This window comes from Calliopsis andreniformis, unplaced genomic scaffold, assembly GCF_051401765.1.
Source record: "Calliopsis andreniformis isolate RMS-2024a unplaced genomic scaffold, iyCalAndr_principal scaffold0007, whole genome shotgun sequence".
In the NCBI taxonomy this organism is placed as follows: Eukaryota; Metazoa; Arthropoda; class Insecta; order Hymenoptera; family Andrenidae; genus Calliopsis; species Calliopsis andreniformis.
The window spans coordinates 19,453,124-19,466,523 of NW_027480425.1; positions in this window are offsets into that span (position 1 = coordinate 19,453,124).

Below are 13,400 nucleotides of genomic sequence, written 5' to 3' on the forward strand. Positions count from 1 at the left end.
TAGCTGTTCGATCTAGTGGAGCAACGCCCTAGGGTGAAGCCGAGGTTGCCCGGAAAGGAGAAATGAACATCACTTTCAAACTGGTTGCAATTGATCCTTTTATACGATGGAAAAGCTGTTGTTTTTATATCGTATTTTATGCTTCTGGCGTTGAGTTCTTAGGCCGTAACCATTCGGTCTGGTAGAGGAACGCCCTGGAGTGAAACCTAGGTTGCCCGGAACGTAGAATTGGCCATCACTTTCAAACTGGTTGCAATTATTCCTGATATATGATGGAAGCACTGTTGTATTTTTTTTTGCATTTTATGGTTCGGGCGTTGACTTCTAAGGCCCTAACTATTCAATCTGTTGGAGCAACGCCCTAGGGTGAAGCCTAGGTTGCTCGAAAAGTAGAAATGACCATAAGTTTCATTCTGGTTGCAATTATTCGTTTTATTCGATGGAAAAGCTGTTGTATTTATATCGTATTTTATGCTTCTGGCGTTGACTTCTAAGGCACTATCTATTCGATCTGGTGGAGAAACGCCCTAGAGCGAAGCCTAGGTTGCCCGGAACGTAGAATTGGCCATCACTTTCAAACTGGTTGCAATTATTCCTGTTATATGATGGAAACACTGTTGTATTTTTTTTGCATCTTATGGTTCGGGCGTTGACTTCTAAGGTCCTAACTATTCAATCTGTTGGAGCAACGCCCTAGGGTGAAGCCTAGGTTGCTCGGAAAGTAGAAATGACCATAAGTTTCATACTGGTTGCAATTATTCGTTTTATACGATGGAAAAACTGTTGTATTTATATTATATTTTATGCTTCTGGCGTTGACTTCTAAGGCACTAACTATTCGATCTGGTGGAGCAACGCCCTAGAGTGAAGCCGAGGTTGCCCGGAAAGGAGAAATGACCATCACTTTCAAACTGGTTGCAATTGATCCTTTTATACGATGGAAAAGCTGTTGTATTTATATCGTATTTTATGCTTCTGGCGTTTACTTCTAAGGACGTAACTATTCGATCTGGTGGAGCAACGCCCTAGAGTGAAGCCTAGGTTGCTCCGAATGTAGAAATGACAACAGCTATCACGCTGCTTGCAATTATTCGTCTTATACGATGGAAACGCTGTTGTATTTATATTGTATTTTACGCCTCTGGCGTTGACTTCTAAGGCCGTAGCTATTAGATGTGGTGGAGCAACGCCCTAGAGTGACGCCTAGGGTGATCGGAACGTAGAAATGACCATTACTTTCACACTGGTTGCAATTATTCGTTTTATACGATGGAAAAGCTGTTGTAATTATATCGTTTTTTATGCTTCTGGCGTTGACTTCTAAGGCCCTAACTATTCAATCTGTTGGAGCAGCGCCCTAGGGTGAAGCCTAGGTTGCTCGTAAAGCAGAGATGACAATAAGTTTCATACTGGTTGCAATTATTCGTTTTATGCGATGGAAAAACTGTTGTATTTATATTGTATTTTATACATCTGGCGTTGACTTCTAAAGTACTAACTATTCGATCTGGTGGAACAACGCCCTAGGTTGAAGCCTAGGTTGCCCGGAACGTAGAAATGATCATAAGTTTCATTCTGGTTGCAATTATTCGTTTTATTCGATGGAAAAGCTGTTGTATTTATATCGTATTTTATGCTTCTGGCGTTGACTTCTAAGGAACTAACTATTCGATCTGGTGGAGCAACGCCCTAGAGTGAAGCCTAGGTTGCCCGGAAGGTAGAATTGGCAATCACTTTCAAACTGGTTGCTATTCTTCGTTTTATACGATGGAAAAACTGTTGTATTTATATTGTATTTTATGCTTCTGACGTTGACTTCTAAGGCACTAACTATTCGATCTGGTGGAGCGACGCCCTAGAGTGAAGCCTAGGTTGCCCGGAACGTTGGATTGGCCATCACTTTCAAACTGGTTGCAATTATTCCTGTTATATGATGGAAACACGGTTGTATTTTGATTGCATTTTATGCTCCGGGCGTTGACTGCTAAGGCCCTAACTATTCAATCTGTTGGAGCAACGCCCTAGGGTGAAGCCTAGCTTGCTCGGAAAGTAGAAATGTCCATAAGTTTCATACTGGTTGCAATTATTCGTTTTATACGATGGAAAGACTGTTGTATTTATATTGTATTTTATGCTTCTGGCGTTGACTTCTAAAGTACTAACTATTCGATCTAGTGGAGCAACGCCCTAGTGTGAAGCCTAGGTTGTCCGGAACGTAGAATTGGCCATCACTTTCAAACTGGTTGCAATTATTCCTGATATATGATGGAAACACTGTTGTATTTTTTTTGCATTTTATGGTTCGGGCGTTGACTTCTAAGGCCCTAACTATTCAATCTGTTGGAGCAACGCCCTAGGGTGAAGCCTAGGTTGCTCGGAAAGTAGAAATGTCCATAAGTTTCATACTGGTTGCAATTATTCGTTTTATAGGATGGAAAAACTGTTGTATTTATATTGTATTTTATGCTTCTGGCGTTGACTTCTAAGGCACTAACTCTTCGAGCTGGTGGAGCAACGCAATAGAGTGATGCCTAGGTTGTCCGGAACGTAGAATTGGCCATCAATTTCAAACTGGTTGCAATTATACCTGTTATATGATGGAAACACTGCTGTATTTTTTTTGCATTTTATGGTTCGGGCGTTGACTTCTAAGGCCCTAACTATTCAATCCGTTGAAGCAACGCCCTAGGGTGAAGCCTAGGTTGCTCGGAAAGTAGAAATGACCATAAGTTTCATACTGGTTGCAATTATTCGTTTTATACGATGGAAAAACTGTTGTATTTATATTGTATTTTATACATCTGGCGTTGACTTCTAAAGTACTAACTATTCGATCTAGTGGAGCAACGCCCTAGAGTGAAGCCTATGTTGCCCGGAACGTAGAAATGATCATAACTTTTACACTGGTAGCAATTATTCGTTTTATACGATGGAAAAACTGTTATATTTATATTGCACTTTATGCATCTGGCGTTGACTTCTTAGGCCCTAACTGTTCGATCTGGTGGAACAACGCCCTAGAGTGAAACCTAGGTTGCCCTGAACGTAGAAATGACCATTACTTTCACACTGTTTGCAAATATACAGTATATACGATGGAAAAGCTGTTGCACTTATATTGTAATTTATGCTTCGGGCGTTGACTTCTAAGGCCCTAGCTATTCGATCTGGCGGAGCAACGGCCTAGAGTGAAGCCTAGGTTGCCGGGAACGTAGAAATGACCATAACTTTCACACTGGTTGCCATTATTCGTTCTATACGATGGAAAAGCTGTTGTATTTATATCGTATTTTATGCCTCTGGCGTCGACTTCTTAGGCCACAACTATTCCATCTGGTGGAACAACGCCCTATGGTGAAGCCTAGGTTGCCCGGGACGTAGAAATGACCATAACTTTCACACTGGAAGCAATTATTCGTTTTATACATGGAAAAGCTGTTCTATTTATTTTGTATGTTATGCTTCTGGCGTTGACTTCTAAGGACCTAACTATTACATCTGGTGGAACAACGCCTTGGAGTGATGCCTAGGTTGCCCGGTACGTAGAAATGACCATAGCTTTCACACTGGTTACCATTATTCGTTTTATACGATGGAAAAGCTGTTGTATTTATATCGTATTTTATGCTTCTGGCGTTGACTTCTTAGGCCCTAACTATTCCATCTGGTGGAAGAACGCACTAGGGTGAAGCCTAGGTTGCCCGGAACGTAGAAATCTCCATAACTTTCACACTGGTAGCAATTATTCGTTTTACACATGGAAAAGCTGTTCTATTTATTTTGTATTTTATGCTTCGGGCGTTGACTTCTAAGGCCCTAGCTATTCGATCTGGTGGAGCAACAGCCTAGAGTGAAGCCTAGGTTGCACGGAACGTAGAAATGACCGTAACTTTCACACTGGTTGCCATTATTCGTTTTATACGATGGAAAAGCTGTTGTATTTATATCGTATTTTATGCTTCTGGCGTCGACTTCCTAGGCCCCAACTATTCCATCTGGTGGAGCAACGCCCTATGGTGAAGCCTAGGTTGCCCGGGACGTAGAAATGACCATAACTTTCACACTGGAAACAATTATTCGTTTTATACATGGAAAAGCTGTTCTATTTATTTTGTATGTTATGCTTCGGGCGTTGACTTCTAAGGCCCTAACTATTCGATCTGTTGGAGCAACAGCCTAGAGTGAAGCCTCCGTTGCCCGGAACGTAGAAATGACCATAACTTTCACACTGGCAGCAATTATTCATGCTATACGATGGAAGACCTGTTGTATTTTTATTGTATTTTATGCTTCTGGCGCTGACTTCTAAGGTCCGAGCTACTCGATCTCGTGGGGCAACGTCCAAGAGTGAAGCCTATGTTGCCCGGAACGTAGAAATGACCATAAATTTCACACTGGTTGCAATTATTCGTTTTATACGATGGAAAAGCTGTTGTATTTATATCGTATTTTATGCTGCTGGCGTTGACTTCTTATGCCCTAACTATTCAATCTGTTGGAGCAACGCCCTAGGGTGAAGCCTAGGTTGCCCGAAACGTAGAAATGACCATAACTTTCACACTGGTAGCAATTATTCGTTTTATACGATGGAAAAGCTGTAGTATTTACATCGTATTTTATGCTTCTGGCGTTGACCTCTTAGGCCCCAACTATTCCATCTGGTGGAACAACGCCCTGGAGTGAAGCCTATGTTGCCCGGAACGTAGAAATGACCATAACTTTCACACTGGTAGCAATTATTCGTTTAATACATGGAAAAACTGTTCTATTTATTTTGTATTTTATGCTTTCGGCGTTGACTTCTAAGGCCCTACCTATCCGATCTGGCGGAGCAACGCCCTCGAGTGAAGCCTAGGTTGCCCGGAACGTTGAAATGATCATAACTTCACACTGGTTGCAATTATTCCTGTTATACGCTGGAAAAACTGTTGTATCTTTATTGTATTTTATGCTTCTGGCGTTGACTTCTTAGGACCTAACCATTCGATCTGGTGGAGCAAGGCCCTAGAGTGAAGCCTAGGTTGCCCGGAACGTAGAAATGACCATAACTTTCACACTGGTTACCATTATTCGTTTTATACGATGGAAAAGCTGTTCTATTTATTTTGCATTTTATGCTTCGGGCGTTGACATCTAAGGCCCTAACTATTCCATCTGGTGGGACAACGCCCTAGGGTGAAGCCTAGGTTGCCCGGAACGTAGAAATGACCATAACTTTCACACTGTTAGCAATTATACGTTTTATACGATGGAAAGACTGTTGTATTTATTTTGTAGTTTATGCTTATCGCGTTAACGTCTAAGGCCCTAACTCTTCGATCCGGTGGAGCAACGCCTCAGAGTTAAGCCTAGGATGCCCAAAACGTCGATATGATCATTACTTTCGCACTGGTTGCAATTAGTCATGCTATACGATGGAAAAACTGTTGCATTTTTATTGTATTTTATGCTCCTGGCGTTGACTTCTAAGGCCGTAGCTATTAGCTGTGGTGGCACAACGCCCGAGAATGAAGCCTAGGTTGCCCGGAACGTAGAAATGACCATTACTTTCACACTGTTTGCAAATATACAGTATATACGATGGAAAAGCTGTTGCACTTATATTGTAATTTATGCTTCGGGCGTTGACTTCTAAGGCCCTAGCTATTCGATCTGGCGGAGCAACGGCCTAGAGTGAAGCCTAGGTTGCCCGGAACGTAGAAATGACCATAACTTTCACACTGGTTGCCATTATTCGTTCTATACGATGGAAAAGCTGTTGTATTTATATCGTATTTTATGCTTCTGGCGTCGACTTCTTAGGCCACAACTATCCCATCTGGTGGAACAACGCCCTATGGTGAAGCCTAGGTTGCCCGGGACGTAGAAATGACCATAACTTTCACACTGGAAGCAATTATTCGTTTTATACATGGAAAAACTGTTCTATTTATTTTGTTTTTTATGCTTCTGGCGTTGACTTCTAAGGCCCTACCTATTCGATCTGGCGGAGCAACACCCTACAGTGCAGCCTAGGTTGCTCGGAACGTAGAAATGACCATTACCTTCACACTGTTTGCAATAATTCATTTTCTACGATGGCAAAGCTGTTGTATTTATATTGTATTTTATGCTTCTGGCGTTGACTTCTAAGGCCCTATCTCTTCGATTTGGTGGAGCAACGCCACAGAGATAAGCCTAGGATGCCCGAAACGTCGAAATGGTCATTACTTTCGCACTGGTTGCAATTAGTCATGCTATACGATGGAAAATCAGTTGCATATTTATTGCATTTTATGCTTCTGGCGTTGACTTCTAAGGCCGTAGCTTTTAGCTGTGGCGGAGCAACGCCCTAGAGTGACGCCTAGGTTGCCCGGCACGTAGAAATGACCATTACTTTCACAATGTTTGCAATTATTCATTTTATACGATGGTAAACTGTTGTACTTATAATGCATTTTACTCTTCTGGCGTTGACTTCTTAGGCCCTAACTATTCGATCTGGTGGAACAACGCCCTAGAGTGAAGCCTAGTTTACCTGGAACGTAGAAATGACCATTACTTTCACACTGTTTGCAAATATACATTATATACGATGGAAAGGCTATTGTATTTATATTGTATTTTATGCTTCTGGCGTTGACTTCTTAGGCCCAAACTATGTAACCTGGTGGAGCACCGCCCTAGAGTGAAGCCTAGGCTGCCCGGAACGTAGAACGTACCATTACCTTCACACTGGTTGCAATTATTCCTGTTATACGATGGAAAAACTGTTGCATCTTTATTGTATTTTATGCTTCTGGCGTTGACCTCTTAGGCCCTAACTATTCCATCTGGTGGAACAACGCCCTGGAGTGAAGCCTAGGTTGCCCGGAACGTAGAAACGACCATAACTTTCACACTGGTAGCAATTATTCGTTTTATACATGGAAAAACTGTTCTATTTATTTTGTATTTTATGCTTCTGGCGTTGACTTCTAAGGCCCTACCTATCCGATCTGGCGGAGCAACGACCTCGAGTGAAGCCTAGGTTGCCCGGAACGTAGAAATGACCATAACTTCACACTGGTTGCTATTATTCGTTTTATACGATGAAAAAACTGTTATATTTATATTGCATTTTATGCTTCTGGCGTTGATTTCTTAGGCCCTAACTATTCGATCTGGTGGAACAACGCCATAGAGTGAACCCTGCGATGCCCGGAACGTAGAAATGATCATTACCTTCACGCTTGTTGCAATTATTCCTGTTATACGATGAAAAAACTGTTGTATTTTTACTGCATTTTTTGCTTCAGGCGTTGACTTCTAAGATCGTAGCTATTCGATGTGGTGAAGCAACGTCCTAGAGTGACGCCTAGGTTGCCTGGAACGTAGAAATGACCATTACTTTCACAATGTATGCAATTATTCATTTTATACGATGGAACAACTGTTGTACTTATATTGCATTTTATTCTTCTGCCGTTGACTTCTAAGGCCCTAACTATTCGATCTGGTGGAGCAACGGCCTAGAGTGAAGCCTCGGTTGCCCGGAACGTAGAAATGACAATAACTTTCACACTGGAAACAATTATTCATTTTATACATGGAACAGCTGTTCTATTTATTTTGTATTTTATGCATCGGTCGTTGACTTCTATGGCCCTACCTATTCGATCTGGTGGAGCAACACCCTACAGTGAAGCCTAGTTTGCCCGGAACGTAGATATGACCATAACCTTCACACAGGTTGCAATTATTCGTTTTATACGATTGAAAGTCTGTTGTATTTATTTTGTAGTTTATGCTTCTGGCGTTGAATTCCAAGGCCCTAACACTTCGACCTGGTGGAGCAATGCCTCAGAGTTAAGTCTAGTATGCCCGAAACGTCGAAATGATCGTTACATTCAGACTGGTTGCAATTATTCATGCAATACGATTGAAGAACTGTTGCATTTTTATTGTTTTTTCTGCTTCTGGCTTTGAATTCTAAGGTCCTAGCTATTCGATCTGGTGGGGCAACGTCCAAGAGTGAAGCCTAGGTTGCCCGGAACGTAGTTATGACCATATCTCTCACAATGGTTGCAATTATTCCTGTTATACGATGCTAAAACTATTGTATTTTTATTGTATTGTATGCTTCAGGCGATGACATCTAAGGCCCTAACTATTCGATCTGGTGTAGCAACGCACTAGGGTGAAGCCTAGGTTGCCCGGAACGTGGAAATGACCATAACTTTCACACTGTTTGCCATTATTCGTTTTATATGATGGAATAACTGTTGCATTTATATTGTATTTTATGCTAATGGCGTTCACTTCTTAGGCCCTAACTATTCGATCTGGTGGATCAACGCCCTGGGGTGAAGCCTAGGTTGCCCGGAACGTAGAAATGACCAGAACTTTCACACTGGTTGCTATTATTCGTTTTATACGATGGAAAAACTGTTATATTTATATTGAATTTTATGCTTCTGGCGTTGCCATCTTAGGCCCTAACTATTCGATCTGGTGGAGCAACGCGCTAGAGTGAAGCCTAGGTTGCCCGGAACGTAGAAATGACCATCACTTTCAAACTGGTTGCAACTAATCCTTTTATACGATGGAAAAACTGTTGTATTTTTATTGCATTTTATGCTTCCGGCGTTGACTTCTAAGGCCCTAACTATTCAATCTGTTGGAGCAACACCCTAGAGTGAAGCCTAGGTTGCCCGGAACGTAGAAATTACCATTACTTTCACAATGTATGCAATTATTCATTTTATTCGGTGGAAAAACTGTTGTACTTAGATTGTATTTTATGCTTCTGGCGTTGACATCTTAGGCCCCAACTATTCCATCTGGTGGAACAACGCCCTATGGTGAAGCCTAGGTTGCCCGGAACGTAGAAATGATCATAACTTTCACACTGGAAACAATTATTGATTTTATACATGGAACAGCTGTTCTATTTATTTTGTATTTTATGCTTCGGGCGTTGACTTCTAAGGCCCTAACTATTCGATTGGTCGAGCAACGGCCTAGAGTGAAGCCTAGGTTGCCCGGAACGTAGAAGTGACCATAGCTTTCACACTGGTTGCTATTATTCCTGTTATGCGATGGAACAACTGTTGTATTTATATTGTATTTTATGCTTCTGGCGTTGACTTCTAAGGCCCTAACTATCCGATCTGGTGGAGCAACGCCTAAGAGTGATGCCTAGGTTGCCCGGAACGTAGAAATGACCATCACTTTCACACTGGTTGCAATTATTCCTGTTATACGATGGTAAAACTGTTGTATTTTTATTGTATTGTATGCTTCAGGCGATGACTTCTAAGGCCCTAACTATTCGATTTGGTGGAACAACGCCCTGGAGCGAAGCCTAGGTTGCCCGGAACGTAGAAATGACCATAACATTCACACTGGTAGCAATTATTCGTTTTATACATGGAAAAACTGTTCTACTTATTTGTATTTTATGCTTCTGGCGTTGACTTCTAAGGCCCTACCTGTTCGATCTGGCGGAGCAACACCCTACAGTGAAGCCTAGGTTGCTCGGAACGTAGAAACGAGCATTACTTTCACACTGTTTGCAATTATTCCTGTTATACGATGGAAAAGCTGTTGCATCTTTATTGTATTTTATGCTTCTGGCGTTGACTTCTTAGGCCCCAACTATTCGATCTGGTGGAGCAACGTCCTAGAGTGAAGCCTAGGTTGCCCGGAACGTACAAATGACCATAACTTTCACACTGGTTACCATTATTCGTTTTATACGATGGAAAAGCTGTTGTATTCATATCGTATTTTATGCTTCTGGCGCTGACTTCTTAGGCCCTAACTATTCCATCTGGAGGAGCAACGCCCTAGGGTGAAGCCTCGGTTGCCCGGAACGTAGAAATGATCATAACTTTCACACTGGTGGCAATTATTCGTTTTATACGATGGAAAAGCTGTTGTATTTATATCGTATTTTATGCTTCTGGCGTTGACTTCTTAGGCCGTAACTATTCGGTCTGGTGGAGCAACGCCCTGGAGTGAAACCTAGGTTGCCTGGAACGTAGAATTGGCCATCACTTTCAAACTGGTTGCAATTATTCCTGATATATGATGGCAACACTGTTGTATTTTTTTTGCATTTTATGGTTCGGGCGTTGACTTCTAAGGCACTAGCTATTCAATCTGGTGGAGCAACGTCCTAGAGTGAAGCCTAGGTTGCCCGGAACGTAGAAATGATCATAACTTTCACACTGGTGGCAATTATTCGTTTTATACGATGGAAAAGCTGTTGTATTTATTTTGTATGTTATGCTTCTGGCGTTGACTTCTAAGGACCTAACTATTACATCTGGTGGAACAACGCCTTGGAGTGATGCCTAGGTTGCCCGGTACGTAGAAATGACCATAGCTTTCACACTGGTTACCATTATTCGTTTTATACGATGGAAAAGCTGTTGTATTTATATCGTATTTTATGCTTCTGGCGTTGACTTCTTAGGCCCTAACTATTCCATCTGGTGGAACAACGCACTAGGGTGAAGCCTAGGTTGCCCGGAACGTAGAAATCTCCATAACTTTCACACTGGTAGCAATTATTCGTTTTACACATGGAAAAGCTGTTCTATTTATTTTGTATTTTATGCTTCGGGCGTTGACTTCTAAGGCCCTAGCTATTCGATCTGGTGGAGCAACAGCCTAGAGTGAAGCCTAGGTTGCACGGAACGTAGAAATGACCGTAACTTTCACACTGGTTGCCATTATTCGTTTTATACGATGGAAAAGCTGTTGTATTTATATCGTATTTTATGCTTCTGGCGTCGACTTCCTAGGCCCCAACTATTCCATCTGGTGGAGCAACGCCCTATGGTGAAGCCTAGGTTGCCCGGGACGTAGAAATGACCATAACTTTCACACTGGAAACAATTATTCGTTTTATACATGGAAAAGCTGTTCTATTTATTTTGTATGTTATGCTTCGGGCGTTGACTTCTAAGGCCCTAACTATTCGATCTGTTGGAGCAACAGCCTAGAGTGAAGCCTCCGTTGCCCGGAACGTAGAAATGACCATAACTTTCACACTGGCAGCAATTATTCATGCTATACGATGGAAGACCTGTTGTATTTTTATTGTATTTTATGCTTCTGGCGCTGACTTCTAAGGTCCGAGCTACTCGATCTCGTGGGGCAACGTCCAAGAGTGAAGCCTATGTTGCCCGGAACGTAGAAATGACCATAAATTTCACACTGGTTGCAATTATTCGTTTTATACGATGGAAAAGCTGTTGTATTTATATCGTATTTTATGCTGCTGGCGTTGACTTCTTATGCCCTAACTATTCAATCTGTTGGAGCAACGCCCTAGGGTGAAGCCTAGGTTGCCCGAAACGTAGAAATGACCATAACTTTCACACTGGTAGCAATTATTCGTTTTATACGATGGAAAAGCTGTAGTATTTACATCGTATTTTATGCTTCTGGCGTTGACCTCTTAGGCCCTAACTATTCCATCTGGTGGAGCAACGCCCTGGAGTGAAGCCTATGTTGCCCGGAACGTAGAAATGACCATAACTTTCACACTGGTAGCAATTATTCGTTTAATACATGGAAAAACTGTTCTATTTATTTTGTATTTTATGCTTTCGGCGTTGACTTCTAAGGCCCTACCTATCCGATCTGGCGGAGCAACGCCCTCGAGTGAAGCCTAGGTTGCCCGGAACGTTGAAATGATCATAACTTCACACTGGTTGCAATTATTCCTGTTATACGCTGGAAAAACTGTTGTATCTTTATTGTATTTTATGCTTCTGGCGTTGACTTCTTAGGACCTAACCATTCGATCTGGTGGAGCAAGGCCCTAGAGTGAAGCCTAGGTTGCCCGGAACGTAGAAATGACCATAACTTTCACACTGGTTACCATTATTCGTTTTATACGATGGAAAAGCTGTTCTATTTATTTTGCATTTTATGCTTCGGGCGTTGACATCTAAGGCCCTAACTATTCCATCTGGTGGGACAACGCCCTAGGGTGAAGCCTAGGTTGCCCGGAACGTAGAAATGACCATAACTTTCACACTGTTAGCAATTATACGTTTTATACGATGGAAAGACTGTTGTATTTATTTTGTAGTTTATGCTTATCGCGTTAACGTCTAAGGCCCTAACTCTTCGATCCGGTGGAGCAACGCCACAGAGATAAGCCTAGGATGCCCGAAACGTCGAAATGGTCATTACTTTCGCACTGGTTGCAATTAGTCATGCTATACGATGGAAAATCAGTTGCATATTTATTGCATTTTATGCTTCTGGCGTTGACTTCTAAGGCCGTAGCTTTTAGCTGTGGCGGAGCAACGCCCTAGAGTGACGCCTAGGTTGCCCGGCACGTAGAAATGACCATTACTTTCACAATGTTTGCAATTATTCATTTTATACGATGGTAAACTGTTGTACTTATAATGCATTTTACTCTTCTGGCGTTGACTTCTTAGGCCCTAACTATTCGATCTGGTGGAACAACGCCCTAGAGTGAAGCCTAGTTTACCTGGAACGTAGAAATGACCATTACTTTCACACTGTTTGCAAATATACATTATATACGATGGAAAGGCTATTGTATTTATATTGTATTTTATGCTTCTGGCGTTGACTTCTTAGGCCCAAACTATGTAACCTGGTGGAGCACCGCCCTAGAGTGAAGCCTAGGCTGCCCGGAACGTAGAACGTACCATTACCTTCACACTGGTTGCAATTATTCCTGTTATACGATGGAAAAACTGTTGCATCTTTATTGTATTTTATGCTTCTGGCGTTGACCTCTTAGGCCCTAACTATTCCATCTGGTGGAACAACGCCCTGGAGTGAAGCCTAGGTTGCCCGGAACGTAGAAACGACCATAACTTTCACACTGGTAGCAATTATTCGTTTTATACATGGAAAAACTGTTCTATTTATTTTGTATTTTATGCTTCTGGCGTTGACTTCTAAGGCCCTACCTATCCGATCTGGCGGAGCAACGACCTCGAGTGAAGCCTAGGTTGCCCGGAACGTAGAAATGACCATAACTTCACACTGGTTGCTATTATTCGTTTTATACGATGAAAAAACTGTTATATTTATATTGCATTTTATGCTTCTGGCGTTGATTTCTTAGGCCCTAACTATTCGATCTGGTGGAACAACGCCATAGAGTGAACCCTGCGATGCCCGGAACGTAGAAATGATCATTACCTTCACGCTTGTTGCAATTATTCCTGTTATACGATGAAAAAACTGTTGTATTTTTACTGCATTTTTTGCTTCAGGCGTTGACTTCTAAGATCGTAGCTATTCGATGTGGTGAAGCAACGTCCTAGAGTGACGCCTAGGTTGCCTGGAACGTAGAAATGACCATTACTTTCACAATGTATGCAATTATTCATTTTATACGATGGAACAACTGTTGTACTTATATTGCATTTTAT